The 16027-nt window shown below is 45.4% G+C and overlaps 1 protein-coding gene across 7 annotated transcripts in view; it reads left to right on the plus strand.

Moving 5' to 3' along the window:
• The window catches only part of LOC110494727 (protein kinase C and casein kinase substrate in neurons protein 1), a 41718-nt gene that overhangs the window by 12818 nt on the left and 12873 nt on the right, over positions 1-16027 (plus strand). The window contains exons 1-2 of one of the 7 annotated variants that reach the window (XM_036950783.1): positions 7660-7998; positions 9643-9737. The exons of 2 other annotated variants lie outside the window; for them this stretch is intronic. The gene's annotated coding sequence lies outside the window, so the exon portion shown is untranslated. Of the gene's footprint in view, positions 1-6213; positions 6297-7659; positions 7999-9642; positions 9738-12653; positions 12919-13025; positions 13243-16027 lie in introns of those variants that run through there. 4 more of the 7 variants (XM_036950782.1, XM_036950780.1, XM_036950781.1 and 1 more) reach the window with 4 other exon arrangements.

Genomic DNA, 16027 nt, shown 5'->3' on the forward strand with positions numbered 1-16027 from the left:
GAAAGCCTTTTGGAGTGGGTCTGTGGACTTTTCCATGTGAATATTAAAGTCACCAAAAATGTGAATATTATCTGCTATGACTACAATGTCCGATAGGAATTCAGGGAACTCAGTGGGGAACGCTGTTTATGGCCCAGGAGGCCTGTAAAACAGTAGCTATAAAAAGTGATTGGGTAGGCTGCATAGATATCATGACTAGAAGCTCAAAAGACGACAACGTCATTTTTTGTTTGTTGTAAATTGACATTTGCTATCGTAAATGTTAGCAACACTTCCGCCTTTGCGGGATACACAGGGGATGTGGTCACTAGTATAACCAGGAGGTGAGGCCTCATTTAACACAGTAAATTCATCAGGCTTAAGCCATGTTTCAGTCAGGCCAATCACATCAAGATTATGATCAGTGATTAGTTAATTGACTATAACTGCCCTATGAAGTGAGGGATCTAACATTAAGTAGGCCTATTTTCAGATGGGAGGTATCACAATCTCTTTCAATAATGTCAGGAATGGAGGAGGTCTTTATTCTAGTGAGATTGCTAAAGCGAACACCGCCATGTTTAGTTTTGCCCAACCTAGGTCGAGGCACAGACACGGTCTCAATGGGGATAGCTGAGCTGATTACACTTGACTGTGCTAGTGGCAGACTCCACTAAGCTGGCAGGCTTGCTAACAGCCTTCTGCCTGTTCTGCACCCTATTTCATTGTGGAGCTAGGGGTGATTGAGCCCTGTTTATGTTCGTAGATAAGATGAGAGCACCCCTCCAGCTAGGATGGAGTCCGTCACTCCTCAACAGGCCAGGCTTGGTCATGTTTGTGGGTGAGTCCCAGAAAGAGGGCCAATCATCTACAAATTATATATTTTGGGAGGTGCAGAAAACAGTTTTCAACCAGCGATTGAGTTGTGAGACTCTGCTGTAGAGCTCATCACTCCCCCTAACTGGGACGGGGCCAGAGACAATTACTCGATGCCGACACATCTTTCTAGCTGATTTACATCCTGAAGCTGGTGACCTCTGACTGTTTCATCCTAACATCGTTGGTGCCGACGTGGATAACAATATCTCTATACTCTCTACACTCGCCAGTTTTTGCTTTAGCCAGCAACATCTTCAGATTAGCCTTAACGTCGGTAGCCCTGCCCCCTGGTAAACAGTTTATGATCGCTGGATGATTCATTTTAAGTCCAATGCTGCGAGTAATGGAGTCGCCATTGACTAGGGTTTTCAATTTGTCAGAGTTAATGGTGGGAGCCTTCGGCGTCTCAGACCCCGTAACGGGTGGAGTAGAGACCAGAGAAGGCTCGGCCTCTGACTCCGACTCGCTGCTTAATGGGGAGAACCGGTTGAAAGTTTCTGTCGGCTGAATGAGCGTCACCGGTTGAGCATTCCTACAGCATTTCCCTCCAGAAGCCATGAGAAAGTTGTCCGGCTGCGGGGACCGTGCGAGGGGATTTATACTAACATTACTATCTGTACTTACTGGTGGCACAGACGCTGTTTCATCCTTTCCTACACTGAAATTACCCTTGCCTAACGATTGCGTCTGAAGCTGGGCTTGCAGCACAGCTATCCTCGCCGTAAGGCGATCGTTCTCCTGTATATTATGAGTACAACGACTGCAATTAGAAGGCATCATGTTAATGTTACTACTTAGCTTTGGCTGGTGAAGGTCCTGGCGAACCATGTCCAGATAAAACGTCCGGAGTGAAAAAGTTGAGTGAGGGAAAAACTAAAAATATAAACGGAATTCAAAAGTAAAAACAGTAAAGTTGTCAGGTAGCAAAGTAAGGTTGGCAACAAAACGCACAGCAGCACGTGAACAAGTCTGCAAGTTGTGACCGGAAATGACAAGGATGCACCTGAACTCTATAGTCTTCTCAACACCTGTGATTACTTTATGCCTCGCTGTATGTCTTTCTCAAATGCCAATATGCCTACTGCTGTTTAGGTTAGTTATCATTGTTTTAGTTTACAATGGAGCTCCTAGTTTCACTCATCATACCTCTGATACATCCTTTGTCCCACCTCCCACACATGCGGTGACCTCACCCATTATAACCAGCATGTCCAGAGATACAACCTCTCTTATCATCACTCAGTGCCTGGGCTTACCCCCGCTGTACCTGCACCCCACCATACCCCTGTCTGCACATTATGCCCTGAATCTATTCTACCATGCCCAGAAATCTTCTCCTTTTATTTTTTGTCCCCAACACTCTAGGCGACCAGTTTTGATAGCCTTTAGCCGTACCCTCATCCTACTCCTCCTCTGTTCCTCGGGTGATGTGGAGGTAAACCCAGGCCCTGCATGTCCCCAGGCACTCTCATTTGTTGACTTCTGTGATCAAAAAAGCCTTGGTTTCATGCATGTCAACATCAGAAGCCTCCTCCCTAAGTTTGTTTTACTCACTCACTCCGCCAACCCTGATGACCTTGCTGTGTCTAAATCCTGGATTAGGAAGGCCACCAAAAATTCTGAGATTTCCATACCCAACTACAACATTTTCCGTCAAGATATAACTGCCAAAGGGGGAGATGCAATCTACTGCAGAGATAGCCTGCAAAGTTCTGTCATACTTTCCAAGTCTATACCCAAACAGTTTGAACTTCTAATTTTAAAAATTAATCTCTCCAGAAATAAGTCTCTCACTGTTGCCGCCTGCTATGGACCCCCCTCCGCTCAAAGCTGTGCCCTGGACACCATTTGTTAATTGATCGCCCCCCATCTAGCTTCAGAGTTCGTTCTGTTAGGTGACCTAAACTGGGAGATGGTTAATACCCCGGCAGTCCTACAATCTAAGCTAGATGCCTTCAATCGTACACAAATCATCAAGGAACCCACCAAACCCTAAATCCGTAAACATGGGCACCCTCATAGACATTATCCTGACCAACTTGCCCTCCAAATACACCTCCGCTGTTTTCAATCAGGATCTCAGCGATCACTGCCTCATTGCCTGTATCCGCTATGGGTAAGCGATCAAATGACCACCCCTCATCACTGTCAAACGCTCCCTAAAACACTTCTGCGAGCAGACCTTTCTAATCGACCTGGCCCGGGTATCTGATATAGAATTTTGTAATCAATGTTCATAAATTTCACTTATCCTTATAGGTCTGCAAACCAGAGTTTGTAATGTTCTGGTTTTAAATGAAACAGACAGAATTCCCAGCTCACAATTGGTCAAATCCAAGTTTATTTGCGAGAGCTCTCCTGTGCATATACAAAGACATACCTTATATAACATTCTCTTAACATACGCACATACTGTACATGCACACTAACATTAGGAGAGCTATCTACTTCTCTACAATTCTCACCACAGATGATCACTACAAAGCTAAAAGTTCCAGTCTCCCCCAGATAAGGGAAACCTGGAGGGGCTCTCCCTGTCCTATCTTATCTCCCCAGAGTTATAGCCGGGTCGGTTCAAACATAGGTTAAGGCTTCTCTTTGTCTTTGTTTTCAACCTAGTTGGACCGGTGTTTATTATTTTTAATTACTCCTTGTCCATGCTACATAACCTCTAAACCCTAATGGTTAAGTTTCTGGGTAGAATTATTTAATCATATATCTTAAACCTTTATAAAATATTTGAACAGTATCCTGGAAGGATATTGACCTCATCCCGTCAGTCGAGGATGACTGGTCATTCTTTAAAAGTAATTTCCATCTTTGATAAGTATGCCCCGTTCAAAAAAAATCAGAATTAAGAACAGACATAGCCCTTGGTTCACTCCAGACCTGACTGCCCTTGACCAGCACAAAAACATAATGTGGTGGACTGCAATAGCATCGAACAGTCCCCGCAATATGCAACTGTTCAGGGATGTCAGGAACCAATACACGCAGTCAGTCAGGAAAGCAAAGGCTAGCTTTTTCAAGCAGGAATTTGCATCCTGTAGCTCTAACTCCAAAAGGGTTTGGGACACTGTAAAGTCCATGGAGGACAAGAGCACCTCCTCCCAGCTGCCCACTGCACTGAGACTAGGTAACACGGTCACCACTGTTAAATCCATGATAATCGAACATTTCAACAAGCATTTCTCAACGGCTGGCCATGCCTTCCTCCTGGCTACTCCAACCCCGGGCCAACAGCTACCCCTCCCCCCCAAGCCTCCCCAGCTTCTCCTTCACCCAAATACAGATAGCAGATGTTCTGAAAGAGCTTCAATACCTGGACCCGTACATATCAGCTGGGCTAGACAATCTGGAACCTCTCTTTGTAAAACTATCCGCTGCCGCGGTCATCCCCCTCTTCAAAGGGGGTGACACCCTAGACCCAAACTGTTACAGACCTATATATACATACCAAGTTGCCAAGTTAAGCCAAGTTAAGCCAAGTTAATAAACAGATCACTGACCATTTCGAATCTCACCGTACCTTCTCCACTGTGCAATCTGGTTTCCGAACCGGTCACGGGTGCACCTCAGCCACGCTCAAGGTACTAAACGATATCATATCCGCCATTGATACAAGACAGTACTGTGCAGCCGTCTTCATCAACCTGGCCAAGGCTTTCGACTCTGTCAATCACCATATTCTTATCGGCAGACTCAATAGCCTTGGTTTTTCTAATGACTGCCTCGCCTGGTTCACCAACTACTTTGCAGACAGAGTTCCGGGTGTCAAATTGGAGGGTATGTTGTCCGGACCTCTGGCAGTCTCTATGGGGGTAGCACAGGGTTCAATTCTCGAGCCGACTCTTTTCTCTGTATATATGATGTCGCTCTTGCTACACATTCGTCGCCAGACCCACTGGCTCCAGGACATCTATAAGTCTATGCTAGGGAAAGCTCCGCCTTATCTCAGTTCACTGGTTACGATAACAACACCCACTCGTAGCACACGTTCCAGCAGGTATGTCTCACTGATCATCCCCAATGCCAACACCTCATTTGGCCGCCTTTCTTTCCAGTTCTCTGCTGCCAGTGACTGGAACGAATTGCAAATATCGCTGAAGTTGGAGACTTTTATTTCCCTCACCAACTTTAAACATCAGCTAATCTGAGCAGCTAACCGATCGCTGCAGCTGTCCATCTGTAAATAGCCCACCCAATCTACCTATCTCATCCCCATACTTTTTAAAATGTATTTACTTTTCTGCTCTTTTGCACACCAGTATCTCTACTTGCACATCATCATCTGCTCATTTATCATTCTGGTGTTAATCTGCTAAATTGTAATTATTCGCTCCTATGGCCTATTTATTGCCTACCTCCTCATGCCTTTTGCACACACTGTATATAGACTTCATTTTTTTCTACTGTGTCATTGACTTGTTTATTGTGTTATTGGCTTGTTTATAGTTTACTCCTTGTGTACCTCTCTTTTTTTTATATGTATATATATATATATTTTTGAATTTTACCCCTTTTTCACCCCAATTTCATGGTATCCAATTGTTTTAGTAGCTACTACCTTGTCTCTTGTCGCCCGTACGGGCTCGGGAGAGACGAAGGTTGAAAGTCATGCGTCTTCCGATACACAACCCGCACTGCTTCTTAAGACAGCGCAATCCAACCCGGAAGCCAGCCGCACAAATGTGTCAGAGGAAACACCGTGCACCTGGCAACCTTGGTTAGCGTGCACTGCGCCCGGCCCGCCACAGGAGTCGCTGGTGCGCGATGAGACAAGGATTTCTCTACGGGTCAAACCCTCCCTAACCCGGACGACGCTAGGCCAATTGTGCGTCGCCCCACGGACCTCCCGGTCGCGGCCAGTTACGACAGAGCCTGGGCGCAAACCCAGAGTCTCTGGTGGCACAGCTGGCGCTGCAGTGCAGTACAGCGCCCTTAACCACTGCACCACCCGGGAGGCCTCATGTGTACCTCTCTGTTGTTGTCTGTGTCATACTGCTTTGCTTTATCTTGGCCAGGTTGCAGTTGTAAATTAGAACTTGTTCTCAACTAGCCTACCTGGTTAAATAAAGGTGAAATAAAAAATGTATTAAAAAAAGAGCGTTGGGCCAGTAACCAAAAGGTTTCTAAATCGAATCCCTGAGCTGACGAGGTAAAAATATGTCGTTCTGCCCCTGAACAAGGCAGTTAACCTGCTGTTCCTAGGCCATCATTGTAAAAAATCATTTGTTCTTAATTAAACTGACCTGCCTAGTTAACTAAAAGGTTAAAACAAGATCATTGCAAACAGGTCATTGGATAACAAGTTGAGTGACCAATCCATCTGACTAAAAATATTGTTGTTTTTTTCTTCAGCTGTTCTGTACAAAACCTCCTGAATGTGTGGGTGGTAGAGGGTGTTGTTCTCAGATACCCTGGATACACACGTTTTGGTAAGCAAATAGATGTCATAATTGATGTAAATTTGATGTCACCACAATAGGGAAGTGTGTATGTTTACTGCACTTTGTTATGCTCTAGGCTTTTCTCTCATGTTATTATTGTCTCATTGAGCCCTTCTGATCTTTCATGACACCGGGGGCTGGTCTCTCTCTCTCTCTCTCTCTCTCTCTCTCTCTCTCTCTCTCTCTTTCTCTCTCTCTCTCTCTCTCTCTCTCTCTCTCTCTCTCTCTCTCTCTCTCTCACTCTCTATTCAATTCAATTCAAGGGCTTTATTGGCATGGGAAACATGTGTTAACATTGCCAAAGCAAGTGAGGTAGATAATATATCAAGTGAATATATAAAGTGAAATAAACAATAAAAATGAACAGTAAACATTACACATACAGAAGTTTCAAAACAATAAAGACATTACAAAAGTCATATTATATATATACAGTGTTTTAACAATGTACAAATGGTTAAAGGACACAAGATAAAATAAATAAGCATAAATATGGGTTGTATTTATAATGGTGTTTGTTCTTCACTGGTTGCCCTTTTCTCGTGGCAACAGGTCACAAATCTTGCTGCTGTGATGGCACACTGTGGAATTTCACCCAGTAGATATGGGAGTTTATCAAAATTGGATTTGTTTTCGAATTCTTTGTGGATCTGTGTAATCTGAGGGAAATATGTCTCTCTAATATGGTCATACATTGGGCAGGAGGTTAGGAAGTGCAGCTCAGTTTCCACCTCATTTTGTGGGCAGTGAGCACATAGCCTGTCTTCTCTTGAGAGCCATGTCTGCCTACGGCGGCCTTTCTCAATAGCAAGGCTATGCTCACTGAGTCTGTACATAGTCAAAGCTTTCCTTAATTTTGGGTCAGTCACAGTGGTCAGGTATTCTGCCGCTGTGTACTCTCTGTGTAGGACCAAATAGCATTCTAGTTTGCTCTGTGTTTTTGTTAATTCTTTCCAATGTGTCAAGTAATTATCTTTTTGTTTTCTCATGATTTGGTTGGGTCTAATCTCTCACTCTCTCTCTGTCTATCTCTCTCTCTCTCTACCCCCCCCCCCCCCCCCCCCCCCCCTGTGCTGCTTCCAGTGCCAATCTTTTGTTTTGGGGAGTTGGCCAAGCACTCCCGTCCCAAGGAGGAATCTGTAGGGAGCAGCTCTGTTTGCTGTCTCCTTCGCTGTTAGTCAACTGTGAGGTCACCTTTAGAGTGACTCATGCTTTGCTCTTATCAATTGAACTTTTTTTTATCAATTGGACATTGCTGGTGAGGCCACTGCAGCTCCCTTCAGCTGTGTTCAGCTGGGGAGTGAAGTGGGCTGGGCAGAGCATCAGCATAGTTTCCCAGGGAGTTTAACAGGGAGGGACGGGTTAGGGTATCCTGTCATTGTTGGGAGAGACCCGAGTGAGCCAGGGCATTTTAATGGCTGTGTTTTGTTGTAGGAAGGTGTTGTCTGGTTAGTTAGTGTCTGATCTGTTTCTGCTTGGGCTTGGTGTTAAAGTACAGAGAGAGGGAGAGGCTGTGTGTGTCACAAGGAGGAGTCCGATGTAAGATGAGGTTATAGATGAAGTGGTTGGACATTGATCAGGGTTTATAGAGTGGGTGGAAAATGCAACAGGAGTTTTGTTGTCTTCTTGGATGTCTCTACAGTCCCTACTGTCTCTACAGACTTCTGACTGGAAGACGTTGCATAGAAAGGTGAGTGGAACAATGGAACTAAAGACCACTCAGAAAAACAACTTGGTATCTAGAATCTAAAAGGGTTATTTGTGTGAAAGGTTATACCTGGATTGAAACCATAAAGTGTTCACCTATCGGGGACAGCCGAAGAACAGAACCCTTTTACATTTTTTTTGTTGACTAACTCATATACTCAGCTGGCTCACAGTGACAGACTATGCCATTCTATTGGTTGACTCACAGTGACAGACTATGCCATTCTATTGGTTGACTCACAGTGACAGACTATGCCATTCTATTGGTTGACTCACAGTGACAGACTATGCCATTCTATTGGTTGACTCACAGTGACAGACTATGCCATTCTATTGGTTGACTCACAGTGACAGACTATGCCATTCTATTGGTTGACTCACAGTGACAGACTATGCCATTCTATTGGTTGACTCACAGTGACAGACTATGCCATTCTATTGGTTGACTCACAGTGACAGACTATGCCATTCTATTGGTTGACTCACAGTGACAGACTATACCATTCTATTGGTTGACTCACAGTGACAGACTATACCATTCTATTGGTTGACTCACAGTGACAAACTATGCCATTCTATTGGTTGACTCACAGTGACAGACTATACCATTCTATTGGTTGACTCACAGTGACAGACTATACCATTCTATTGGTTGACTCACAGTGGCAGACTATGCCATTCTATTGGTTGACTCACAGTGACAGACTATACCATTCTATTGGTTGACTCACAGTGACAGACTATGCCATTCTATTGGTTGGCTCACAGTGACAGACTATGCCATTTATATTGGTTGACTCACAGTGACAGACTATGCCATTCTATTGGTTGACTCACAGTGACAGACTATGCCATTCTATTGGTTGACTCACAGTGACAGACTATGCCATTCTATTGGTTGACTCACAGTGACAGACTATACTATTCTATTGGTCTGTGCGTATAACCTATTATTTTGTGTAGGGCGATCTGCGAGCATATTTGCTGGCTTAGAATATCAGAACCCCAGAAATTATTTGAAAAGGCCTGTAAAATCAATTAGATTTGCATACAATGCTAAGGTAGTGATAGTTGATAAGATGACAGCACTCCTGATTGAGACTGGCAGTGTGTCTGTACTGTATGGTAAATGATATGGGATGAGTTGGAGCTGTGGGACCCTGGCGGAGGCCTCTAGGTGTGTAGAGTTGGTCATTGCTCCTATCTGTTTACACAGTACGACTGAATAATTGATGATGTCTACTGTCTCTGTATGTAGAGCAGGATGAGATCATCAGGATGCAGCGTCTCTCCTGAATAAAACGAGTGCTGCATATGACCAACGTCAGATCCTAGATCCTAGATCCTAGATCCTAGTGTAGTGGGATTTTTGGCGTATCAGGGGCAGCAACAGTTGGGTACTGGAGGAACACAGAGACAGTGAGGAAAGTGTGTGTGCGTGCGTGTTCATGCGTGTATGTGCGTGTCTGTTATCTTTAGGTGAGGGCATTTTCGGAGATCTACTAGGTCTCCACTCCCATTGGGTGCGTTCGGTAGGCCTATTTGAAATAGCTTCCTTACCTCCTCTGTCAGACTGAAAACCTCTTGTTGCTGTCGGTGTAACGATATTTCATGTCTTCCCTGGCAGTGCCGCTTCGCTGAACACTGTTTTAGAAGCCTTTCACCCAGATGCTTTGTTGTTGGAGTACTGTATACTGCTCCGGGTGTAGATGAAGACATCAGGTATTGACAAAGCTAGCACAGTGGTGTTTTCTGTCTGTTGTCTTTCTGTTTGGTTTACAGAGTGACATGAATGAATAAGTGAATGAATGAACTTCTCTCTCTCATTTCTTAGCCAGGGGATAAACTTTCGATAGTATGATGCCTTTCCGTTTCTTCATGATACACTTTGGGAGTGTATCACTATTAATGTTACGTTATACGTTGTTATAAAGCTACAGTATATGAACTAGTCCAATGTGTCAAGAATGGACGACAGCCATTTCAACAGATGACATCTTACGGCCATTCACAGTAGTGCTTCAGAAGGACGGTTGGTCAGTCTACACCTGTTTTAAAGTGGAATACAATGCACAAACCCCTGGCCTAATGAATGTGAATCAGTGTTGAGCCTGTCTGCTCTGACATACTCTTGTAGCTTACGCCACCATTCAGACACAAGGCAGTCTCAGGGTTACAATGACAAATGATTCATATCTAATCAAACCAGGACATGTTCAATTTACTGTACAACCACAGACATCATGTCATCATTTGTCAAGGTACCTTAGTAGCCTGACCGCAGAAAGCATGTTTGCATTCATGTTTCGTACTCTGTAGGTTAACAGTTGGCTTAAGTTACCTGGAGGATTTAAAAATTCAAATAGGCCTATATTTTCGTAGGTTTCCATTTCCAATAAATGCTGTGTATTTGGTATGGCCCAGTGGAATTGGGACTTAGTTGGTATGGCCCAGTGGAATTGGGACTTAGTTGGTATGGCCCAGTGGAATTGGGACTTAGTTGGTATGGCCCAGTGGAATTGGGACTTACACAGTTACCTTCAAGGGAAATTACCAAAGCACATAGATTGAGGGAGTGTTTTATGTAAATGTCAGCAGTACAGTGAACTACGCCTTTGAACTGGACATTACAGGAATTCATTCAGTTGATTTGAAAATAGCTTTTTTTAAGAGAATAGGACTACATTTTGACTTTAAAAGCCCTAAGATAAAGTTATTGTTATCAGTTTGCAGTTCGGTTGTTTCCTGAATATTTCCTCGACCTGTACTCGAGTGCCTGCAGTCAGAGAGATGTGTAGGCAGCACATTGAGTGTTTATGATAAATAGCTGTGGTGCTGCCTTGGGTTCTGAGATATTGAGGACCTGTCCTTTACTGCAGTGGAATTTTACTGTGACTAGCTGGGAGCTGTAGCTGTGGCCCCCTTATTTTACCACTGCCCCCCTCCCCCACTCCCTCCCCTGTCCTGCCCTGCTCAGCATCACTCTGTCTAGCGCCCTACCCAGTGACGTTTAATCACCTCTCATCTCATCCCCTCCTCTCTAGCAACTCGGTCTATACAGGAAAGCACTACTGGTTACATTCACAGGAATGGCATGATATTACACAGGTCTATCAGCTGTTGTAAAAGCATCGTCATGTTACCCTTTGTTCTGGAATGTGCTGCCAGATTTTCCTGGCTGCTGATCACCCTCACGTATGACTGTCTCATCATAGCACTGAGTTGCTCTCTTGGCTTCATGAATATTCAAATCAGGGTTTTATTATTGGCTTTCTGTCTGCATGGCAACTCGCAAATCCGCCTTTGAATATTAGATGAGATTGATAATACACACTATTTTTCTCTTGAAGTGGAGTCAACCTCTTGTGTAATAATAATAATAATTATAATAATACATGCCTTTTCCCTCTATTACCTCAAATCAAATAAAATGTTATTAGTCACATACACATAGTTAGCAGATGTTAATGCGAGTGTAGCTAAATGATTGTGCTTCTAGTTCCGACAGTGCAGTAATGTAATCTAACAATTCCCCCAAAACTACCTAATACACAGAAATCTAAAAGGGGTGAATGAAAATATGTACATATAAATATATGGATGAGTGATGGCCGAGCGGCATAGGAAAGGTGCAATAGATGGTATAAAATACAGTATATACATATGATGTGAATGATGTAAGATATGTAATAAGAGGCATTGTTTAAAGTGACTAGTGATCCATGTATTAAAGTGGCCAGTGATTGGGTCTTAATTTAGGCAGGCATCTGTCGTAAAGGTCACACCTGTACAATTTACTCTCTCCCTCCATCTTCAATCACCTCTACCTTCTACTCCTGTATTCTCCATTTCTGTCTGCTTCTCTGTTTCCTCCTCACTGTGTCTCACTCTCTTCCCTAGCTACACATCAGAGGCTCTTCATACTATATTTCCCCACCTCCATGTCTCTCCTTTAACCCTCATCGTCTCTAGTCCTATCAATCAATGCAATCCTGTGCCCTCATGATGCCATGGTTAGTACACCCCCTCATCACCCCCACAACCTTCTCCTCATCCCTCGTCCCCCACAACCTTCTCCTCATCCCTCGTCCCCCCCACCCTTCCACTCATCCCTCGTTTCTCCTCCCCCCACCCTTCTTCTCATCCCTCGTTCCTCCTCCCCCCACCCTTCTCCTCATCCCTCGTTCCTCCTCCCCCCAACCTTCTCCTCATCCCTCGTCCCCCCCACCCTTCCACTCATCCCTCGTTTCTCCTCCCCCCACCCTTCTCCTCATCCCTCGTTCCTCCTCCCCCCACCCTTCTCATCCCTCGTTCCTCCTTCCCCCACCCTTCTCCTCATCCCTCACCCCCCCCACCCTTCCACTCATTCCTCATTTCTCCTCCCCCCACCCTTCTCCTCATCCCTCATCCCCCCCACCCTTCCACTCATTCCTCATTTCTCCTCCCCCCACCCTTCTCCTCATCCCTCGTTCCTCCTCCCCCGTCTCCCTATGAGAGTCTCTTTTCTCTTCCTCCTTGACTGAACCATTCAAGCAAAACACCAGAGGATTATCACTCAGCCATTGAGAAACACACACACACACACACACACACACACACACACACACACACACACACACACACACACACACACACACACACACACGCTTTCACTCAACACGTTGCCTGGCCAGAAGTGTCTGTGCTCTTGGATAAGACAGTGTCTATGTTTGTTGACGGTGTATGATGTGATGATGTGAGAGCTCAGCTGTCTGAGAAAACGGGGCTCTGAGCTGAACAAAAACAAAGGGGTGGGAGGAGAGAAGAGTGAGAGGAGAGAGAGGAGTGGAGCCCACGTGCCTCAGAGCTGGAGCTGTATCTGTAGCTAGCCGTCGTGTCTCACTCTGCTAATGGAGGACTGGGGGTAAGGCTTTTGTTGTTAGGACGGAGGTAGTCTGCCTGCGTCCCTCCTCTTTTTGGGTGCATTCATTTGCAGTCCTTTGTCTTGGCTATAGCCTAGAGTGGTTTCTCACTGTCTGGTTATTGCAGTTGGTTGATGTGCTGGTGTGTTTGAGGTTGAGGTGCGTGTGTGTGTGTGTGTATATATTTGGTTATGTGTGTGGAGATGGAGAGCCCTAATGAAATATGTGTGTTGTGATCTTCTTCATAGTGTTGCTGGGGTATGTAGAGGAGAAAAAGGGTACTTCATGTTCCTTTCCATGGTGATTTTGATGAGACAGCAAGAATGGTTTGTTACTGCTTTCGTCACCTTAGGTGTGTTAGAGCTTAACTGGACTGACTAGATGTTTAACTGGACTGACTAGATGTTTAACTGGACTGACTAGATGTTTAACTGGACTGACTAGATGTTTAACTGGACTGACTAGAAGTGTTCTTTTGTGTAAAAGACTACTAGGCCTTAATACATTAGAATTGTGATCAATTTCAAGTATTGATTTCTGTACATATTACAATGGTTTAGGACAGGAAGAATTTAGAAATATGCCGTCTGCCAGAAAGATAGTAACGGGTGAGGAGGCGTGAGGTGGTGTTTGTGTGTATACACTACCATCTAGCCTTGTTCCCAGACAGGACTGTCCTACACTAGAACAAAAGCCTCCTCTGGATGGATTAACCAACTGTGGTGCACACCCAGCTCTCACACATTCCCCATGCAGCCGAAGCCCTTTTTGTGTTTTAACCAAAGCCGTTCTGCTCACGTTTTGTCTGGGGAAAAACTGCATTTTGAAGTCTGTATCGCTCTCTCTCTCTCTCTCTCTCGTTTTCCCTCTCTCCTTCTCCCAATTGTCAAAAGTATTTTCCCAGCCATTAGTTTAGGACGGCTGAGGTGACCCAAATACCCATGCAGTGCCCCCACCCCCCACCCCCACTCTAAAGCAGAGCCCTCTATTGTCTCTCCGAGGCAGCGTCACTGGGCCTTCGTCCTCGGGAGTGGCTTAAAATATTTGTGTTTCAATTTTGCCCTTATTTTACCAGGTAAGTTGACTGAGAACACATTCTCATTTACAGCAACGACCTGGGGAATAGTTACAGGTCGTTGCTGTAAATGCGACATCCTTGGTTTGGTGAAGATGTGTTATTGTTATTGGGCTCACAAGGGACGCAGCGGTCTAAGGCACTGCATCTCAGTGCAAGAGGTGTCACGGCAGTCCCTGGTTCAAATCCAGGCTGTATCACATCCGGCTGTGATTGGTAGTCCCGTTGGGCGGTGCACAATTGGCCCAGCATCGTTCGGATTTGGCCGGGGTAGGTTGTCATTGTAAATAAGTATTTGTTATTAATTTGTTCTTAACTGACTTGCCTAGTTAAATAAAAGGTTACAAATTAAAATACGTTGTTATTGCTGGTAGCAGACTGCCATCAAGGTGATTGCATGGCTGATGAGGGGTTGCTGTATCGGATGTGAAAGTGTATCGGTCACTCTCTTGGAGTACAATCTGGAAGTTGTAGGCTCTACTGCCATAGGCATTACAGAATATGATATTTGCCTTGATTAAGGACTCAACCAGCCACAACACTGTTAGTGGAAACCATTCTCCATACTAGCATGTTACCCTTTCTACTCAGCGCTGGGTTAATATTAGAAATACTAACGTTTGAGCATGGATAGACTGTTATTTTGTTCTGAGACAAATCATTCCTCATGGAGTCTGAGGTGTTTTTTAATGACATATTGGTCACATGCTGTGTAAACAACAGTGAAATTGTTGCTTACGGTCCCTTTCCAACAATGCAGAGAGAAAAACTGATCAAATATAGAAAGATAATAAAACAAGAAATGGGGTACCAGTACCAGAACAGAGGGAGGGTTGCTTTGCTGTACCAGTACCAGAACAGAGGGAGGGTTGCTGTACCAGTACCAGAACGGAGGGGGGGTTCCTGTACCAGTACCAGAATGGAGGGAGGGTTGCTGTACCAGTACCAGAACAGAGGGAGGGCTGTTGTACCAGTACCAGAACAGAGGGAGGGCTGTTGTACCAGAACAGAGGGAGGACTGTTGTACCAGAATGGAGGGAGGGCTGTTGTACCAGAACAGAGGGAGGGCTGTTGTGCCAGAATGGAGGGAGGACTGTTGTACCAGAATGGAGGGAGGGCTGATGTACCAGAATGGAGGGAGGGCTGTTGTACCAGAACAGAGGGAGGGCTGCTGTACCAGTACCAGAACGGAGGGAGGGCTGCTGTACCCGTACCAGAACGGAGGGAGGGCTGCTGTACCAGTACCAGAACAGAGGGAGGGCTGTTGTACCAGAACAGAGGGAGGACTGTTGTACCAGAATGGAGGGAGGGCTGTTGTACCAGAACAGAGGGAGGGCTGCTGTACCAGTACCAGAACAGAGGGAGGGCTGCTGTACCAGTACCAGAACAGAGGGAGGGCTGTTGTACCAGAACAGAGGGAGGACTGTTGTACCAGAACAGAGGGAGGACTGTTGTACCAGGAACAGAACGGAGGGAGGACTGTTGTACCAGGAACAGAACAGAGGGAGGACTGTTGTACCAGGAACAGAACAGAGGGAGGACTGTTGTACCAGGAACAGAACAGAGGGAGGACTGTTGTACCAGGAACAGAATGAATGGAGGGAGGGCTGTTGTACCAGGAACAGAACGGAGGGAGGACTGTTGTACCAGGAACAGAACGGAGGGAGGACTGTTGTACCAGAACAGAGGGAGGACTGTTGTACCAGGAACAGAACGGAGGGAGGACTGTTGTACCAGGAACAGAACGGAGGGAGGACTGTTGTACCAGAACAGAGGGAGGACTGTTGTACCAGGAACAGAACGGAGGGAGGACTGTTGTACCAGAACAGAGGGAGGACTGTTGTACCAGGAACAGAACGGAGGGAGGACTGTTGTACCAGGAACAGAACAGAGGGAGGACTGTTGTACCAGGAACAGAACGGAGGGAGGACTGTTGTACCAGGAACAGAACAGAGGGAGGACTGTTGTACCAGGAACAGAACAGAGGGAGGACTGTTGTACCAGGAACAGAACGGAGGGAGGACTGTTGTACCAGG

The sequence above is a fragment of the Oncorhynchus mykiss genome, chromosome 17 (assembly GCF_013265735.2).
Source record: "Oncorhynchus mykiss isolate Arlee chromosome 17, USDA_OmykA_1.1, whole genome shotgun sequence".
Classification (NCBI taxonomy): domain Eukaryota; kingdom Metazoa; phylum Chordata; class Actinopteri; order Salmoniformes; family Salmonidae; genus Oncorhynchus; species Oncorhynchus mykiss.